Source organism: Triturus cristatus, chromosome 11, assembly GCF_964204655.1.
Source record: "Triturus cristatus chromosome 11, aTriCri1.1, whole genome shotgun sequence".
NCBI classification, from domain to species: domain Eukaryota; kingdom Metazoa; phylum Chordata; class Amphibia; order Caudata; family Salamandridae; genus Triturus; species Triturus cristatus.
This window is the reverse complement of record NC_140594.1, coordinates 963,970,187-963,983,042: the sequence shown is the minus strand read 5'-3', so window position 1 is coordinate 963,983,042 and position 12,856 is coordinate 963,970,187. Positions and strand designations below refer to the sequence as shown.

General features: G+C 55.8%; 1 protein-coding gene across 15 annotated transcripts in view; it reads right to left on the bottom strand.

Moving 5' to 3' along the window:
• The window catches only part of TRIP12 (thyroid hormone receptor interactor 12), a 1,120,962-nt gene that overhangs the window by 673,456 nt on the left and 434,650 nt on the right, over window positions 1-12,856 (bottom strand). The gene's annotated exons all lie outside the window — the stretch shown is intronic.

The following is a 12,856-nucleotide window of genomic DNA, read 5'->3' as shown; positions in this document are numbered from 1 at the left end:
GACGCTGGGCCCACTGAAACTTCAGGTCCCACTGCAGAGCCCGCATGCGCCGCCTGGCGTGATGCACTAGTAGGATGCAGGAGGCCATCAGCCCCAGAAGCCGCAACACTAGCCTGACCGAAACCCAGGATAGAGTCCGAAAGATAGGAATCAGGGCCTGAATATCCTGGACCCGCTGTTCCGGTGGATAGACCCGGAACTGCGCCGAATCGAGAACCGCTCCGATGAAGAGGAGCTTCTGAGAGGGACTCAGGTGTGACTTCGGCACGTTGATGGAAAACCCCAGCAAATGCAGGAGATCCACCGTAGTCTGGAGGTGGGAGACGACTGTCTGGGGCGAGCCCGCCTTCAACAACCAGTCGTCGAGATAGGGGAAGACTGGAACCCCTGATCTGCGCAGATGAGCTGCGACCACCGCCATCACTTTCGTGAACACCCGAGGGGCACTGGTGAGGCCGAAGGGGAGCACGGTAAACTGAAAGTGCTCTTGGCCCACCGTGAACCGCAGGTAACGCCGGTGGGCCGGCAGGACGGGGATGTGGAAATATGCGTCCTGCAAGTCCAACGCTACCATCCAGTCTCCGGGGTCTAGGGCAGCTAGAACCTGAGCCAAAGTCAACATCTTGAACCGTTCCTTCCGGAGGAAGGCATTGACGTTCCGAAGGTCCAAGATAGGGCGTAGGCCCCCTTTGCCCTTCTTGGGAACCAGAAAGTAGTGGGAATAACAACCACGACCTACTTCTGGACTCGGAACGCGCTCGACGGCCCCCTTGGACAAGAGGGCGGAAACTTCCTCGTGGAGAAGATGCAAATGATCCCCCGAGATACGGTGGTGCTGCGGTGGCATGGCTGGAGGGGTCGTCTCGAAGGGGAGGGAGTAGCCCCTTCGGACGATTTGCAGCACCCACCTGTCCGACGTGATGGACCGCCAGTGGAGCAGGTGATGGCGAACTCTGCCGCCCACTGGCGTGGAATGGGCCTGAAAGCTCGGACTAGGAAGGCTTTGAGGCGGATGCTGCCGGGGTGGATGTGGGCTGACCTAGTCGTCCTCCAGATCCGCCTCGGCGGAAACCACGTCCGCGACCGCGCGCAGGTTGGTTCTGCGGCTGGTGGCTAGGCGCACGTGAGGAGGTACCCCTTCCTTGGCCACGAAAGGGGCGAAAAGCGGAAGATTGCGACCGCGGAGCCGAGAGGCCCAAGGACTTGGCCGTAGCCCGGGAGTCCTTAAAGCGGTTCAGCGCACTGTCCGCCTTCTCGCCAAACAGGCGAGTGCCATCAAAAGGCATGTCCATGAGAGTGCTCTGGACATCGCCGGAAAACGACGTGGACCGCAGCCAGGCGTGACGTCTAAGCGCCACTGAGGTGGAAATGGCCCTACCCAGCGAGTCCGTGGTGTCAAGCCCACAACGTATAGCATGTCGCGCGGCATCCCTCCCATCGGCCAGAGCCTGGGTAAGTCGTGTCTGGACCTCCTCCGGACACAGGGGCAGCACGTCCTCCACCGCATCCCACAGAGAGTGGGAATAACGGTCCAAGAGACAAGCGGTGTTCAAAGACCGCAGGCCCAAACTAAGGGAAGAGAACAGTTTCTTGCCAAACTGCTCCAGTCTCTTGGAATCCCAGTCCGGCGGGGCGGTCGGGAAAGAGGATTGGGAGGTGGAGGCCTGGATAACCAGGCTCTGAGGGGTAGGGTGTTGGGACAGAAAACTGGGGTCGCCCGGAGCAGGGCGGTGGCGCCTGGCAACGTTCCTGTCCACAGGAGGAACTGTGGAGGGCTTGGACCAGGTGCCCTGCAGAACGTCAGTGAGGGCCTCATTGAATGGCAGCAGAGGCTCAGTGGAGCTTGCTGCAGACTGAAGCACCTCAGTGAGGACGTTCGTCCTCACAGCCACGGCAGGTAGCTCGAGCCCAAGGGCTGCGGCCGCCTTGCGCAGCACCACGGAGAAAGCAGCACCCTCCTCCGAAGCCACAGTCGGAGGAGAGATGAATCCAGTGTCTGGCGAGGTATCCAGACCACTGGCCTCCCCCAGTTCATCTGCCCAGTCCTGGGACAGTTGGGCCTGAGCGGCCATAGGATCCTCGGATCCCTCCCAGTAGTCCCCATCATCCGACTCCTGGTGTAGAGGAGAAAGTAACGGAGCCGGGCGGTAGACAAAATGCGTCTCTAGCGGCGTCGATCTCGGCGTCCATCGCCGCCGGACCGGCGCCGGGCCCGGACCGGGACTAAACTGGGGCACGACGTCGAGCGGAGTCGGCGTCGGGGGTGGAACCGGAGTCGACACCGGTGGAGGAGTGACAAGGTTGACCGGCGTCGACGGGGACTCGAGAACGGGTCCCTCGGGCGCTTGCGGCGTCGAGGCCGGTGCCGTCAACGGCGCCGGGGCCGGAGCCGCCGGCTGGCAAGGCAGCCCAGTCGGGTCCGCGGGGCCCGAAGGCGCACCAGCGGGCGCCGACGGCGGAGCCAGTTTCCTCATGGCCGAGAGGAAGGCACTGACTTCCGCCGGCGTCACGTTAGTCCCAGGGACCGGAGGGTATGGGGACGGACGCGGCGCCTGCGGCTCCGACGGACGCGGCGCCTGCGGCTCCGCCGGAGCCGCGGGGGTGGAACCACCCTGACCCTCGACCGAGTCGCGCGACCGGCGAGGGGAGTCCGAAGAGCGATGGCGCCTCTTGGACTTCTTGGAATGCTTCGACTTACCCGAAGACTTGGATCCAGACGACCGATGGTGACGTCGGCTGCGGCTCCGCGACCGATCCTTGGACCTCCTCCTGGACCGGGATCGAGAGGCGCGCGGAGCCGAGTGGCGAATCTCGAGAAGCTTACGGGACCGCTCCCGTCTAGCCTTCGAGGTCAGGGCCTTACAGTCCGAACACGACTCCGCGTCGTGATCGAGGCCCAAGCAGTAAAGACACCGGCGGTGATGGTCCGTAACCGACATCAGTCGGCTACAGTCCGTACAGGCTTTAAACCCAGGCATCCTACCGGCACCGGTGTCGAGACTCAATCAAAAAGGATCAAAAAAGTTAGTCAAAAATTGACTAAAGGGGTAGCTCTCCCGGATCTGCGCTTACTGGCGCGGAAAAAAGAAAAACTGACGTCAGCGCGCGAGGGCGGCGTCTAAGTACTCCGACGACGTCATCCCGGCGCACGACGCCGACGACGGACGCGGAGCCGCAGACGACGCCTAGCGACGCGCAAGGGGTATTGCTGACGAAAAATCTTCCGGATCCAGTCTGACGCCTGGGGATATTCTAAGGTGAGGAATCTAACTAACGTGTTTCTTTCAGATTCCCCTGATGCTGTGCTCACTGGAACTTCAGGTCCCACTGCAGAGCCCGCATATGCCACCTGACGCGCTCTACCAGCAGAATGCAGGAGACCATGAGGCCCAGCAGCCTCGGGGTCATTCAGACCGAAACCCAGGATAAAGTCAAAGATCGCTATCATAGCCTGAATATCCCAGACTCGCTGCTCAGGAGGATAAACCCGAAACTGTGTCGTGTCCAAAACCGCTCTGATGAAAAGGAGCTTCTGTGAGGGAGTCAGGTGTGACTTTGGCACGTTCAAAGTGAACCCCAGAGAGTGCAGGATGTCCGCCGTAGTCTTGAGGTGGGAGACGACAGCCTAGGGCGAGCCCGCCTTTAACAGCCAGTCGTCGAGATAGGGGAAGACAGGTACCCCATAACTGCGTAGATGAGCTGCGATCACCGCCATCATTTTCGGGAACACCCAAGCGGCGCTGATAAGGCCAAAGGGGAGCACGGTGAACTGAAAGTGCTTGTGGCCTACCGTGAACCCTAGGCAAAGCCGGTGGGCCGACAGGACGGGAATGTAAAAGTAAACATCCTGAAAGTCCAACGCTATCATCCAGTCTCCAGCGTAGAGGACAGACAGGACCGGAGCTACCGTCAGCATTTTGAACTTCTCCTTCCGGAGTTAGTGGTTGAAGTGCCTGAGATCCAAGATAGATAGGACTCGGGCCTTTGTCCTTCTTGGGTACCAGAAAGTAGTGGGAATAGCAACTTCTGGGGCAGGAACTCGCTCAATGGCTCCCTTGGCCAAGAGAGCCGAAACTTCCTGTAGGAGAAGGGCCAGATGATCCTCCAACATGCGATGGTGCTGAGGTGGCATGGATGGAGGAGTAGTCTCGGAGGGGAGGGAGTAGTCCCTTCGGATTTTCTGCAAAACCCACCTGTCCGACGTGATTGTGTGCCAGTGGGGTAGGTGATGGCGAATCCTGACGCCCACTGGCTATTGGTGGCCCTGAAAGGTCGGAGTAGGAGGGTTTTGAGGCTGCTGCAGAGGGGGCTGTGGTGGACTGGCCGGCCCGCTGGCCCGCAGACACGGCGGTTGTTCCCACGTCACCAGCTGCACAAGGGCTGAACAGCTTGCGCCAGCCTGTGGGTCTGAGCAGAATGTGGCGAAACACTTCTTCCGTAGACACGAAAGGGGCGAAAAGCAGACTGCGCAGGGCACGTGGTGGAGAGGCCCAAGGACTTGCCGTAGCCCGAGAGTCCTTAAAGTGCTCTAGCGCGTGGTCTGCCTTGTCAACGAACAGGCGACGGCCATCAAAGGGCATGTCCATAAGGGTAGTTTGGACATCTCCTGAAAAAAAAGGTCTACCTCAGCCAGGCGTAGTGTCGATGGGCTACCGAAGTTGAAATCGCCCTGATTAGCGAGTCGGCGGTGGAGAGTACACAGCGAAAGGTAAACTTGGCTGCGTCTCTACCCTCGGCAACTGCACAGGAGAATACGACCCAGGCCTCCTTCCGGCACGGAGGCAGCACCTGCGCCACCATATCCCACACGGAGTGGGTGTAACGGCCCAACAGACATGCGGTGTTTACCGACCACAGTTACAAGCTGGAGGACGAAAACATCTTCCCAAGGTGGTCCACCTTTTTGGATTCCCCATCAGGTGGTGCTTTAGGGAATGCGCCTTTGGACGTGGAGGCTTGGACCACCAAGCACTCAGGGGAGGGGTATTGGGAGCGGACAGAGGGGGTCGCCCGGAGCCGGCGTTGGGCGATCATCCTCTAAGGGCTGCAGCACTTATTGTGCCACCCTTAGCGGTCCTGTACTCTGACACTCACACACTGCATTTGCAGGCTGCGTGTCTTGGCGCAGAACAAAACAAAGTCAACATGGCACACAACCCTGTATGCCAGGCCCACAAATCACTGCCCTGGCATACATCAGTCACCCCTCTAGCTGGGTGCCATATGCCAGTGGTGAGGGTACAGGTGCAGGAGCCCTGTACCCCTACAGTGCCCAAGTCCATTCCTGGGCCCTGTAAGTGCAGTGTTGCCATTAAGAGTATATGGTGCTGGGAGGTTGTCATTACAATATCCACAGCACCATGAAGGCTACACAGAAGACTGGGAAGTTGGGTATCAAACTTCTCATCACATTAAACCCACACTGTTGCCAGTGTGAGATTTAATGTAAAATGCACGACAGAGGGCATCTTAGCCATGCCCCCTGAAATTCGACCAACTCCTAGTGACCTGACTGAGTGGCTGCGTAGGCTGCCACCACCAGATATGTTTCTTGACACCTGGTTCGAGAGCCTGCTGCTCTCGGGGGCCTGAAACAATGCACATCCTGGGACGAGGTGCCAATGCACCTCCCTCAGGATGGGCAGGGTTCACGAAGGATAGGCTTCAAAGGCATGCCGCCTTTGTGAGCCTCTCCAGACCATTTGCTGCTTTCAGCAACTGGTCCCCACTGGTTCTACCCCCCACTTTGGGCAGGAGAACCGGCAGGAAAACCAAGTGAGGAAGAGAGGTGTGCCTACCTCTGCCAACTCCACCCCTCAGGTGGGGGAGACGAGGTGAAGCACAACCTCAAGTCCCCCGCCACCTTGAGGATGGGGGGACGCAGCCAACCAGGGACAGGCTCCTGCCCCCCCTCCCACAGGAGAGTGGCAGAATAGGGGGTGTACCCACCTCAGGGAGGGGACCCATTGGTCCCTGACCTTTACCTACCTGTAACGCCCCTAAATTTAGAATTTAGGGAACAGCCTGAACCTTGCTTCCTCAGATTAGAAACCACAAGAAACGAAGATAAGAAGGACCGAAGAGCCGTGCAGAGCTAACAAGAGGATGACGCCCACTGACTTGGCCCCAGCCCCGCCTCGAACCTGCTTTTGCAAAATCCCGGCGTGTCCTGCAGCCAGCAACCTCACAAACCCCGGAGGACCTGCCTGCCTTCACTTCCAGGACTCAATCTCCCGAGAACGCCGGACGTGTTTAAACGTCAGCTTCTAGTGCCAGCCAGAGACCGCGAATCCAGCACACTCTGCACCCGCCGTCCCCGGACCGAGCTAGAGTTAACACCACGAGGAGGTCCCCCTCTGCAATCCTGACCCGAGATCCAGTGACCCCTGACCTGCCCCAAGCCTCCAGACAACGCCTGCAGCCTCAATCCAGAGGACCCCCTACCACGACCAGAATGGGTGAGAAAATCCGGCGTCCCAAGGTACCCCTGCACCTGACGCCCCACGGCCTTGCGTGCCCAAACCAACGGTGCCTAACCAACCCACGACATCCCAACTTACCCCTCGAAGTGGTGGTCGCACCCAGAAGATCCTCGTCCCCGAGCCTGCAGTGTTTGTCCCGGAGGTTCTCCATTGGAAACAGGGCACTTGACCTAAAAACAGCTCCCTGCACCCGGCCGCCCTAGTGCCGCTGAAGGTGCACCTTTGGTGCTACTTTGGTCTCCAACTTGCCTGAGCTAAACCCTAGGAGCTTTGCTCCCACAGCCGTGTGGCCTTCTAGCCAGCAGCCACCAACCGGAAGCCCCCTATCCTCTATAGGATAACATTGGGCCTCAACACTCTGCACCCGGCCGCTCTAGTGCCGCTGAGGGTGCAATACCAGCACATCACTGACCCTGGGGGACCCCGGAGTCTAACCAGAGAACCTTAACTCCCACAGTTGTTTACTTACCTGCAACCAGATAACCTGTTTTTCTTCCATAGAATAACATTGACAATTTTCTTCGAAAAAACGACTAAGTGTGGAGTTTTGAAAACTTGAAATATTCCTTAAAAATCGAAATTACCAAAACGCATTTTCTCAACTGTTTTCAGGAAATGTCCCAGTGCTGAATCTAGGTATCCAACACTGAGTTATAAAAAGTATCGTAAAAGTTACTTACCTGCAATTTACTGTCGAAAGCCCATTCATTTCAATGCACTGCTCCAAAAAGTTTGAGTGTGGAGTTTTGAAATCTGAAAATATTCTTTAAAAATCACACAAATAACAAAAACGCATTTTCACAACTGTTTTCAGGAAATGACCCAGTGCTGAATCTAGGCATCCAGCACTGAGTTTGAAAAAGAAACAAAAAGAAACTTACCTGAAAATGGTTGAAAAAGTCCATTCATTCCAATGTACTATACCTGCTAAGTGTTGCAATCTGCTACATTATCTGTAAACCAAAACCAGTATCATTTCCACTGCATTTTTTAACCCTATAACTGCAAAGTATTTATATGCTTACCTGTGCCGGGCTTGCTTGGTTCTAGAAAAATAAAACAGTATATATTTTTATACAACAATTGGCCTAGAGTTCAGTTCTTGAGTGTGTGAATTCATTTGCTGACTGAGTGTGTACATCAAATGCTTAACACTGTTCTCTGATACTGCCTTACTGCTTGACCAAGCTACCACTTTAGAGAGTAAGGTTCTATCTAACTTTAACCTCTGCCTACCTTTGGGGACTCTTGGAGTCTATACACACTGTATCTCACTTTGGTGCAGTATATATAGAGCCAGTTTCTTACAGTAGGTAGCTGGAGGTTGAGAGCCTCGGCCGCCCTACACAACACCACTGCTTAAGAAGCTCCCTCCTCCGTAGCCACGGTAGCAGGAGACAACATGCCAAGGTCTGGGGAAGTATCTAGTCCCCTAGCAATCCCCCAACTCCTATCGCCATTCCGGACCATATTTTAACTGGTCAGTTAAAGGGTCTCCAGACCCCTCCCAGTCCTCCTCACCCTCCTCTGGTCGTCAATCTGGCCTAAAAGAACTAAGGTGGAAAAAGGGCACAAAAAGTACCAGTCTGCGCCGGATTCGGCGTCGGTTGATGCCGGTCCGGCTCAGTTTCCACGTCGGGTGGAGGCCGGCGTAGACGCCGGCTGGGGACACAATCAGCATCAGCAGCAGACGTGGTGCCAGTGGAATCGGCGCTGGGGGAGGTGTGGTCCGGTCGACCGGTGCCGATTCGGATACAAGAGGACCTTGCGGTGCTGGGGCCGAAGGCCCAGGGCCCTCGGCCAAGTCCGCGGGAACCAAAGGCGCGCCGGCGGAGTCGGGCTGCCCAAAGATGTCATGTATCACCACGTAGAATTCCGAAGCTGAGCAAGGGGTGCGCCAGGTCCCGGGAAGGGAGGGGAAACTCTATATCGACCCAGCGGGCTGCACACGTGGAGCCGCAGGAGGTGCACCACTCGCATCCCTTGTGACATCAGCCGACTGACAGGGAGAAGTCGAAGAGCGGCGATGCTTCCTCTACTTCTTCTTGTGCTTCGACGTACCTGAGGAGTGTGAAGACTTGGAAGAAGACTGGTGGTGGTGGCTCCGCAACCGGTCCCTCGACCTCCCACGCGACCGAGCCGCACGGAGCAGACTGCCAGGCCTCGAGAAGCTTTCGGGACCACTCCCGCAAAGACTTCGGAATCATGGTCCGGCAGTCAGAACACAACTTGGGAGTCGTGGTCGGGTTCCAGACCGAACAGGCACACCCGGTGCGGATCAGTCACCGACATCAACAGTCGGCAGGAACCGCAAGCCTTGAACCGGGGCATCCCTGACGATGCCTCAGGAGTCAAAGACCCAAAAACGACATCAACAAAAAGTCGGTGAAACAGTGACTGGAGGTACCGCTCTCTCCGGATCTGCGCTGGCTGGCATGGAAAAGAACGGACGTCAGCGCGCAAGGGCAGTGTCTAAGTCGCAGCCGCAACGTCATCCCGGCGACCACGATGCCACTGAAAAACACGGAGCCGACCGACGCCACCTTCCGACGCGCAGGGGAACTGCTGACGAAAAATTCTCTGGATCCAGTCTGACGCCTGGGGGTAATTCTAAGGTCAGGAATCTATAACTAATTATCTCTTTCAGATTATGCATTTGCGGTCTGCCTTCATGCACGTGGTTCTTGCAGTTGAGTATAGGATTCGCGCCCATTTCCTCCTCCAGAGCCTCGTGTCTTGTTGGTTTGCTTTGTGCTGTCTTATGAGTTGTGTTGCCTGGGCTGCCCAAAGAGCCCCCGGCTCCCCAGATCGCGCCTGCTGTTCTCCTTGCCCCTTCGGCCCACCTGGCCCCCAGTGCCGCCGGGCCTCACTGTCCGCTAACCCAGGATTGCCTACCTACGTGCTTCAGTTCCTGGGCCCAAGTATCCCAACAGCAATCACTGCCCCTTTAGGCCTCAGGACATCCAGTGATAAGGTTCACAGGAAATGTGCTAGCCCGCGTCCGGGCTAGGGAGAACCTAGGTGAGCACGGCGGCCCACTGATTCACTCTTGCCTTCACTGGCCCGAGCTTAAGGGCCTCACGCATCTCAGAGTCTCCTGACATGGCCTGGGGCCCTCGGGTCTACCTCTCTCTGCGCCCGCTTACTCTGGGCCTGGCCGACTGGCACGGGCCACCCCTGGCTGTCCGTACAGGGTTCGGGTAACCCTCATGGCCTGCCGACCGACGGTGTCAGGTCTCGGCTGCTCTCCTGGCACTGCCGGGACAGCCGCTCCTGCTCTTGGCAGCCTCTGCCTCGTCCGCCCAGCTACATGCATTCAGGGAGCTGAGGTGGTCTCACAGGCTCCCAAGGTCACGGGTGTTAAATCCACCTCTATGGAAGTTGAGGCTCTGAGGATGCACGGAGCCGAAGAGAAGGGACCAGACTGCGCATCCGCTCACTCCGCCTTCGTAGTCACGCCCCTACCAGCCCTTTATGATCTACTTGATAGCTTCAGGAAGATGGCTGGTCTCAGGGTAAATTGTGGCAAATCTGGTATCTTCCCTTTTAGCTGGATTTCACTGGAATGTCAACAATAGCTGGACGAACAGCGCCTCCCCTGGACTTTTGAGACCTTTTGCTCTCTTGAAGTAAATGTTTACCACACTGACAGGGACTTGCTAAATGGTAATCATGGTGAGGCTGTGGCCTTGATTCACCGGTCCACGCACCTTTGGACACAACCATCCCTCTTTCCTATGAGTAGAGAATTGGCGGCAAAGATGTTTCTCCCAAAGCTCCTATTTTTTTTGCAGCTTTGACAGTGCTACCACCTAGGCCCTTCTCCGGGAATCTGAGGAGCAGAGTCTGAGCTCATTTGGGAACCTGCTCGGAAGTGGATTTCGATCCCCATGCTTTAGCGACCCATGCCTGAGGAGGGCTGGGGGGCCCGGACCTGGAACTGTATTTTGTAGCAACCCATTTGCAGTGGCCTATGCATGGGCTAGCCTGGGATTGGACGGTGGAGGGAAGTCTGGTTCGGGCACATATGGGTGCATAGATGTACTGGAGTGGCAGGTCTAGCCGGGTAGACCAACTAGGGGGCTGGGCAGGCTTAAGCGACTGGCCAACCTCATCTGGACTCGACATTTTTAACTGAGGCGTGCACCGACCCCCTATGCCCCGCAACTGCTCATTTGGAAAGTGCCAGCCATGAAAACTGAGGGTTTGTAGGAAGCTAGCTCAGTATATACTGTACCAAAGTAAGGTATAGTGTGCAGAGAGTCCAGTGTAACCCCGAAGGTAGGCAGAGGTAAAAGGAGAATACCATACTCTCTATTTGTGGTAGTGTGGGCGAGCAGTAAGGCTTTATCAGAGAGTAGTGTTAAGCATGTATTGTACACACTCAGGCAAGAAATGAGGTCACACAGTCAAAGCCTGAACTCGGACCAATTTATTTGTATAAAAGTATTATTTAGTTGCATTTTATTTCTAGAACCAAGCCAGGCCAGTTACAGAGTAAGAGTAATAATACTTTGCAAGAATAATGCAGTTGAATCCAATTGGTTTGGTTACAGGTAAGTCACTTGTTCATACACAGTGGAAATTACTTGTGTTACTTTGCAGTTATTTTTTAGATTACTTTGAGGTACTTTTTCTACTCAGTGTGATATGCCTAGATATCACACTGGGTCATTTCCTAGAGAAAAAAAAGGTGAGAGTTTTGGTTAATCTACAGTTTCTTATGTTTTCATACAATTTCCCAACTTTACACTTAGAAATGTTTTCTCAGAAAAGCAGTCGATGTGATCCTTTGGGAGGAACTACAATTATTGGTTTACGGGTAAGTACTTGGTTTTGGAAGTTGAGTTTCTGGAGATAGAACAAGGGTTCCCCCAGGGTCAAGGATGCACTCTCAAAGCACCCTCAGTGGCCCTAGGGCAGCCGGGTGCAGAGTGCTGAGGCCCAATGTTATGCAATGGGGGATAGGGGGCCTCCGGTTGGTGGCTGCTCACGAGCAGTCCATAAGGTTGTGGGAGCAAAGCTCCTGGACTTAAGACGAGGGCAAAGGGGGGATCTGATTTAGCACACAAGGTGCACCCACAGGGGCGGCTGGATGCAGGGTGCCGTTTTGGCATCTGGTGCCGTGTTTTTCAATGGGGATTGTCCGGTTGCAACAAACACTACAGCCTCGTGGGACTATAATCTTCTGGAGGCAACCACCGGTTGGAGAGGTAAGTTGGGATGCCTTGGGATGCCGGGACACTGTCGTTTGGGCCACCCAAGGCCGTGGGGGATTGGGTGCAGCAGTGTCTTTTGGCGTCTGGTTTTCCTTACCGGCTCCTGTCGCAGTCAGTGGGATCCTCCTGAAAAGGGCTGCAGGCATCGGGTGGAGACTCGAGGTAGGTCAGCGATCACCAGATCCTAGGTCAGGATCACCGGTGAGACCTCCTCGTGGTGTTGGGCCACTCGAACTCAGACTGTGGGGGTGCAGAGTGGTGTAGACTTGCGGATTTAGCCAGAGTCTGTTTGCTGAGCAAATCCGGTTCTCACAGGATACAAGGTCTGGTTGGGCAGGGCCTCAGTGTTCTGGGGGGCTGATGGCTGCAGTACACTTCGGTGCAGCAGGTCAAGGTTGGAACATGTCAGTAGGGGTAAGGCTAAGTCAGTTGGTGTCTTCTTCCTTCAGCACGGCTCTTCGGTCCTCCTCCTTGTTTCTTCTCGTCTGAGGAGGCAAGGTTTAAAGCTGCCCATAAATACTAAATTTAGGGGTGTTTCCCCTTAGGTAAAGTTTGGGACCAATGCGTCCCTTCTTTGGGGTGCGTACACCCCCTATTATGCCACCCTCTAGTGGGAGGGGGGCATAAGCCTTACTCTGGTTGGCTGGGTCACCCCCTCTTCAAGAAGGTGGGGACAGAGTTGTGCTTCACCTCTCCTCCCCCACCAGAGGGGTTGGGCTGGTGAAGGAAGGCAATTCTCCCCTATCTTGATTTTCCAGCAGATTCTCCTGCCCAAAGTGGGGGTCAGAACCAGTGGGGGGGGGCAGTTACTGAGAGCAGCAAAGGGCTGGGTCAGCTTACAAAGGTGGTAAGCCTTTGAAGTTTCCGCTTTGTGGACCCTCCCCATCCAGGGGGAGAAGGCTTGGCACCTCGACCAAGTATGTGCTCTGTTTCAGGAGCCTGAGAGCAGCACGCTCTCGACCCAGGAGTCCAGAAACATGTCTGGTGGTGGTAGCTGGCGAGCAGCCACTCAGCCAGGACACTAGAGTCAGGTCGTTTCTCAGGGGGCATCTCTAAGATGCCCTCCAAGTGCATTTTCATTAAATCCCACAGTAGTATCAGTGTGGGTTTAACGTGCTGAGAAGTTTGATACCAAACTTCCAAGATTTCAGCAAA